Raw genomic sequence first — 6317 nt, forward strand, 5'->3', positions numbered from 1 at the left:
CACTCGCCTCCTCCTCTGGCAACTGCCTGTGGCTCTGATGCAGTCACTCCTAGATCAAGCGACCCGCCGCGCTTCTCCTCTTCCTCCAGGCAGGCCGCCGGTATTCAGAAGCGGTCGTTCTGAGTCTAAACAGCTCGCCATGCAGCTCCTCCTCAGGCAGCCGCCCGGAGCCCCAGTGGTTGCTCTGAGTCCAAGCGCTGTGCTGAGCCGCCTCCTCTACGATGATCCCAGTTGTCCGTGTTTACCGCTCCAGCGGGGGGGAGGGGCGTCTTGCCGAGCGACTCTACTTCACAAAGTTCCCTGAGTTCCGGGGCTACCGCCCCATCCGGGACGCCTCCCCAACGGGAGAGACTCACCCGGCGGCTTTGAGTTGGTCCCAAGTCTCTCACTATTTCCTCTTTTGAATCCTGCGTCCTGGAGCAACATGAAATGCAGCCACCCTCTAGTCCACCATCTTGAAAACCTCTAAGTTTTCTTTTTAATAATATATTTTTATCTGACTTAATTGCATTTTGAAGAACATATGGTCTTTGTTAGGCCATTTTTTTATTTTAAGTTTGAATTTATGTTTTGAAATAAAAATGCAATAACAAATTATTACAAAATTGTCACACAGGAACACACCTTAAGATACCATTACATGCTACATTTTCTTAGAACAAGTCAATAGATTCAGTCAATTAGCTGTCAATTAAAATGTTAGTTCCTTTCTTTGAGCAAAAAGAAAGCTCATGTGAAATGTTAGACTGAAAGTCAGTGAGACCCGCCAGAGCAGACAGTAATGGCTCAACATCTCAAGGAGTGAGGAAGCCAGAATTCTGGCCTCTCTGGCTGAGGCTAAGCTCTGGCTTCCAGTTTCCCCCTGTGCATAGGATGGGCTCCAACTGGATGCTTCTGAGGTCCCGTGTACATGGTCCTTTTACTGTAGGGAACTACATAAAATGTTGCCACTATTTTACTTTGATTGTAAACTTCAGAAAATAACATAGGCCATTTTTATTTTTGCAGATTAACTTTACAGTCAAGAGTGGAGTCAATTTTTGTATGTGGTCCATATGCCTACAAAAAATGACAAGTCTCTTACTGTTATGTGAAATGCATATCTATATGTATCCATTAGGTCATACTTGATAATTATGTTACTCAATTCTCTGTATTGTATCTCTTTATTGAGAGAGATATGCTTCAAATCTACCATGGTTGATGCAATTTGCCAATTTCTCCTTGTAGTTCTTCAATTTTTGCTTACATATTTTGAGTTGATGTTAATCCCAGCTACTTTGGAGGCTAAAACAGGAGGATTACAAACTCAAGGCCAACCTGGGTATCATACCAACACCCTATTTCAAAAAATAAAAAATTGTTTTATCTTCATATTGAATTGACCCTTTTATTGTTACATAGTAATTTGATTTATTTCTAACAATTCTTTGTGTTTTGAATTTATAACTAACATAGCTTTAATGCTTTTTTGTTAGTACATCTTTTTTCTATACATTGACTTTTTAAATGCTTACCTCAATTTAACCAATTTTTGCTATTCTAAAATTTAATTGAGGGGGTGATCCAAGATGGTGGGCTAGAGGGTGACTGCCTCTCCAGTCGCTCCAGAACCCAGGATTCAAGAAGGGGAGGCATTGAGAGACTCGGACTAAAATAGAGCCACGGGGTGAGTCTCCCCAACCGGGTGAAGCTTGGCCTGGGTGGCAGGCCTGCATAGGGGCGGCTTATCAGAGCAGGGCAGGGCAGCTAGAGTCTTCCTCAGGTAGCCCTGCTCCCTCCGGCGGTGGGCTCCTCCCACATGGCCAGCTTCTCGGAGCAGGCCACCCAGTGAGAGCCTTTATGCACAGAACCAGCTCCAAGTCCCGCCGGTGGCGAGCTCCAGCCTGTAGGCAGCTTCAGGGACCAGGACAGAGCAGCCAGGGACTTCCCCAAGCAGCCCGGCTCCCTCCGGCGGGAGGCGCCTTTCAAGGCTAGCTTCTCGGAGCAGACCACCCAGTGAGAGCTTTTCTGCACAGAGCCAGCTCCAAGCCCTGGAACCAGTAGCAGACTAGGGGCAGCTTTCTTCAGAAGCACTGCATTCTCAAGTTCCTCCAAGACTTCTGGCTACTGAAGGCTGGGAGGTGATACACTGGAAATCTACAGGGACACTATAAGCCAATAGAGGAAATCTGCAATATCTCAGAGTCCCACTGACATCTGACCAATATGAGAAAACAAGGGAAGAAAATATCCCAAACAAACCTAGATACTATATCAATAAAACCCAATGACAGCACAGCAGAAGAAATGTCAGAAAGGGAGTCAGAATGTACATAATTAAAACAATCAGAGAAGCAAACGAGGAGATGAAAGAGCAAATGCAGGCATTAAATGATCACACCAATCAACAGTTAAAAGACCAAATACGGGAAGCAAGAGATCATTTCAATAAAGAGTTAGAGATATTGAAAAACAAACAAACAAACAAAAATCCTTGAAATGAAGGAAACAATAAACGAAGTTAAAAACTGCATAGAAAGCATAACCAATAGGATAGAACAGCTGGAAGACAGAACCTCAGACATTGAAGAAAAAATATTTAATCTTGAAAACAAAGTTGACCAAACAGAGAAGATGGTAAGAAATCATGAACAGAATCTACAAGAATTATGGGATATCATGAAAAGGCCAAATTTAAGGATGATTGGGATTGAGGAAGGCTTAGAGAAACAAACCAAAAGAATGAACAATCTATTCAATGAAATAATATCAGAAAATTTCCCAAATCTGAAGAATGAAATGGAAAACCAAGTATAAGAGGCTTATAGGACTCCAAATACACAAAATTACAATAGACCCACACCAAGGCACATTATAATGAAAATACCTAACATACAAAATAAGGACAGAATTTTAAAGGCCGCAAGAGAAAAGAATCAAATTATATTCAGAGGGAAACCAATAAGAATATCAGCAGATTTTTCAATCCAGACCCTAAAAGCTAGAAGGGCCTGGAACAACATTTTTCAAGCCCTGAAAGAAAACAAATGCCAGCCAAGAATCTTATACCCAGCAAAACTTACTTTCAGATTTGACGACGAAATAAGATCCTTCCATGATAAACAAAAGCTACAGGAATTTACAAAAAGAAAACCGGCATTACAGAACATTCTCAGCAAAATATTCCATGAGGAAGAGATGAAAAACAAAGAAGCAAATCAGCAACAGGAGGAACTAGCCTAAAGGAATAGCCAAATAAAGGAGAAACCAAATCATGTCAAAAAACAAAAATGAACCAAATGACTGGGAATACAAATCATATCACAATAATAACCCTGAATGTTAATGGCCTGAACTCATCAATCAAAAGACATAGACTGGCAGATTGGATTAAAAAGAAAGATCCAACAAACTGCTGCCTGCAAGAGACTCATCTCATAGAAAGAAATATCCATAGACTAAAGGTGAAAGGATGGGAAAAAATATTCCATGCACATGGACACAGCAAAAAAGCTGGAGTATCCATCCTCATTTCAGATAATGTGGACTTCAAGCCAAAACTAGTCAGAAGGGATAAAGAAGGACATTTCATACTGCTTAAGGGAAGCATAAATCAGCAAGACATAACAATCATAAATATCTATGCCCCGAATATTGGCTCATCCACGTACGTCAAACAAATTCTTCTCAATTCCAGAAATCAAATAGACCACAACACAATAATACTAGGCGATTTTAACACACCTCTCTCACCACTGGATAGATCTTCCAAACAAAAATTGAATAAAGAAACCATAGATCTCAACAACACAATCAACAATTTAGACTTAACAGACATATATAGAATATACCATCCAACAAAGAACGAATACACTTTCTTCTCAGCAGCACATGGATCCTTCTCTAAAATAGACCATATTTTATGCCACAAAGCTACTGTTAGCAAATACAAGAAGATAGAGATACTACCTTGTACTCTATCAGATCATAATGGATTGAAATTAGAAATAAATGACAGAATAAAAAACAGAAACTTCTTCAATACCTGGAGATTAATAATACACTATTATATGATGAATGGATAACAGAAGACATCAGGAGGGAAATAAAAATTCTTAGAAGTAAACGAGAACAAAGACACATCATATCAAAATCTCTGGGACACTATGAAAGCAGTACTTAGAGGAAGATTTATTTCATGGGGCGCATTCAACAAAAGAAGTAGAAATCAACAAATAAACGACTTAACACTACAGCTCAAAGCCCTAGAAAAAGAAGAGCAGACCAATACCAAAAGTAGTAGAAGACAGGAAATAGTTAAAATCAGAGCCAAAATCAACAAAATTGAAACAAAAGAAACAATTGGAAAAATTAACAAAATAAATAGTTGGTTCTTCGAAAAAATAAACTGAATTGATAAACCCTTAGCTACACTAACAAAGAGAAAGAGGGAGAAAACTCAAATTACTAAAATTCGGAATGAACAAGGAAATATCACAACAGACACAAGTGAAATACAAAACATAATTAGAAGCTATTTTGAAAACCTATATTCCAACAAAACAGAAAACCTCAAAGACATCAACAAGTTTCTAGAGACATATGAATTACCTAAATTGAATGAGGAGGACATACACAACTTAAATAAATCAATTTCAAGCAATGAAATAGAAGAGGTCATCAAAAGCCTACCAACAAAGAAAAGTCCGGGACCAGATGGGTTCTCAGACGAGTTCTACAAAACCTTTAAAGAAGAGCTCATTCCAATACTCATCAAAGAGGGAGAAAGCGAGAGGGAGAAAGGGGAAGAGGTGGGGGAAAGGGGAAGAGTGGGGGAAAGGGGAAGAGCGGGGCGAAGGGGGACGGGGAGGGGGAGAGAGGGGTGAGAGGAGCAGGAGGAGAGGGGAGAGGGGGAAGGGGGAGAAGAAGAAGGAATGGCAGTGGAGTCATTTTTTTTTAATTTGGCTTTTAATTTTTTACAGACTGCATTTTGATTCATTTGATTTGTACACAAATGGGGTACATAATTTTGTTTCTATGATTGTACACAATGTAGATTCATACCATTCGTGTAATTATACATGTACATAGGGTAAAAATGTCTGTTTCATTGACCACTTTTCATACCCCACTCCCTCTCATTTCCTTCTACATATTCTAAAGTTCCCCTGGAGCCATTCTTAAGTAGTCCAATTTCACGGGCTAGTAACAATGGACCAATGACTGACAAGAATGTTCGCAGGTTAACAATCTGGACCAATGACTGCTGAGAATATTCGCAGACTGCCGAGCAGACCAATGGAGGGCTAGGATGATTGCAGACTGACAATCTGGGTTGTAAAATGGTGTGTGGGGGGGGGGGGGGGCAAGGTAGAACAGCCAGCAGCTGATACCAATAAAAAGAATACACAGGAGATTAGAAACTTAAATCTAGTAATTTTTTCTATGTGATTGTAGCTACACAGTCACAGTCAGTTTATAGGTCACTTTTGTCAGGTGTCAGCAGACCTGTGTAAGAAGTCAGGAACTGACTGCTTACCATGGAATCCACTTATATTTAAGTTTATCCCTTTTAAAAAATACAGAGATGTGCTCTCTTCTCTTTGTTCTCTTCCTTATAATTCCACTTAGTACCAAGGATTGGTATTAGGAATTTTTATGATGGAAAAATAAATACAAGTACTACTATGTCTTTTCTTCTTTAGTAGCAGCACTCAGGATTGCAAAACCTCATTAGATTTGCAAAACACTGTAAGAAAAATAACCACCTGCAGATTTTAATTTGTAAGTCCTCACATCACACTCTGAAAATAAAACTTTTATTTTATGAAATATGAGGCAGTGTTGAAACACAGGCTAAATGGATAGAAGACTTATTTTGTTCCTTCACAGCAAATAAGCCTCTGTAAAATTTAAGAGCAGCCTTCCACCAGCATTAAAGAAATACAACAAATAGTACCAGAGATTTTGCCTCATGCAGTATTGTGTGCACAAGAAACATCAAAATGAAAAATTTGCCTTAATACTATCATGTTCCCTTAATTAAACACGTGCTTTCTTAAAAACTGGAAATAGGTAGGTAAGGAAAGGGGTAAAAAAGGTATGGTATCACTCTTTTCCTCATTTTGTTTCTAATCTTTACATTAAATGAATGAACTGCAACATTTGAAAGCCTAAAAAATTATAATGGAGCTTATGTGCACTGAACTTCTTCAGGTGATAGTAGTACTGATTAATACCATAGGAAGAACAGTATCATAAAAAAGAAAGACATTTTTGATGTTTCTCATCACAGCATGAAAACTAACACATCATAATAATTTGGCTAATAAAAC

This window comes from Sciurus carolinensis, chromosome 4 (genome assembly GCF_902686445.1).
Source record: "Sciurus carolinensis chromosome 4, mSciCar1.2, whole genome shotgun sequence".
In the NCBI taxonomy this organism is placed as follows: domain Eukaryota; kingdom Metazoa; phylum Chordata; class Mammalia; order Rodentia; family Sciuridae; genus Sciurus; species Sciurus carolinensis.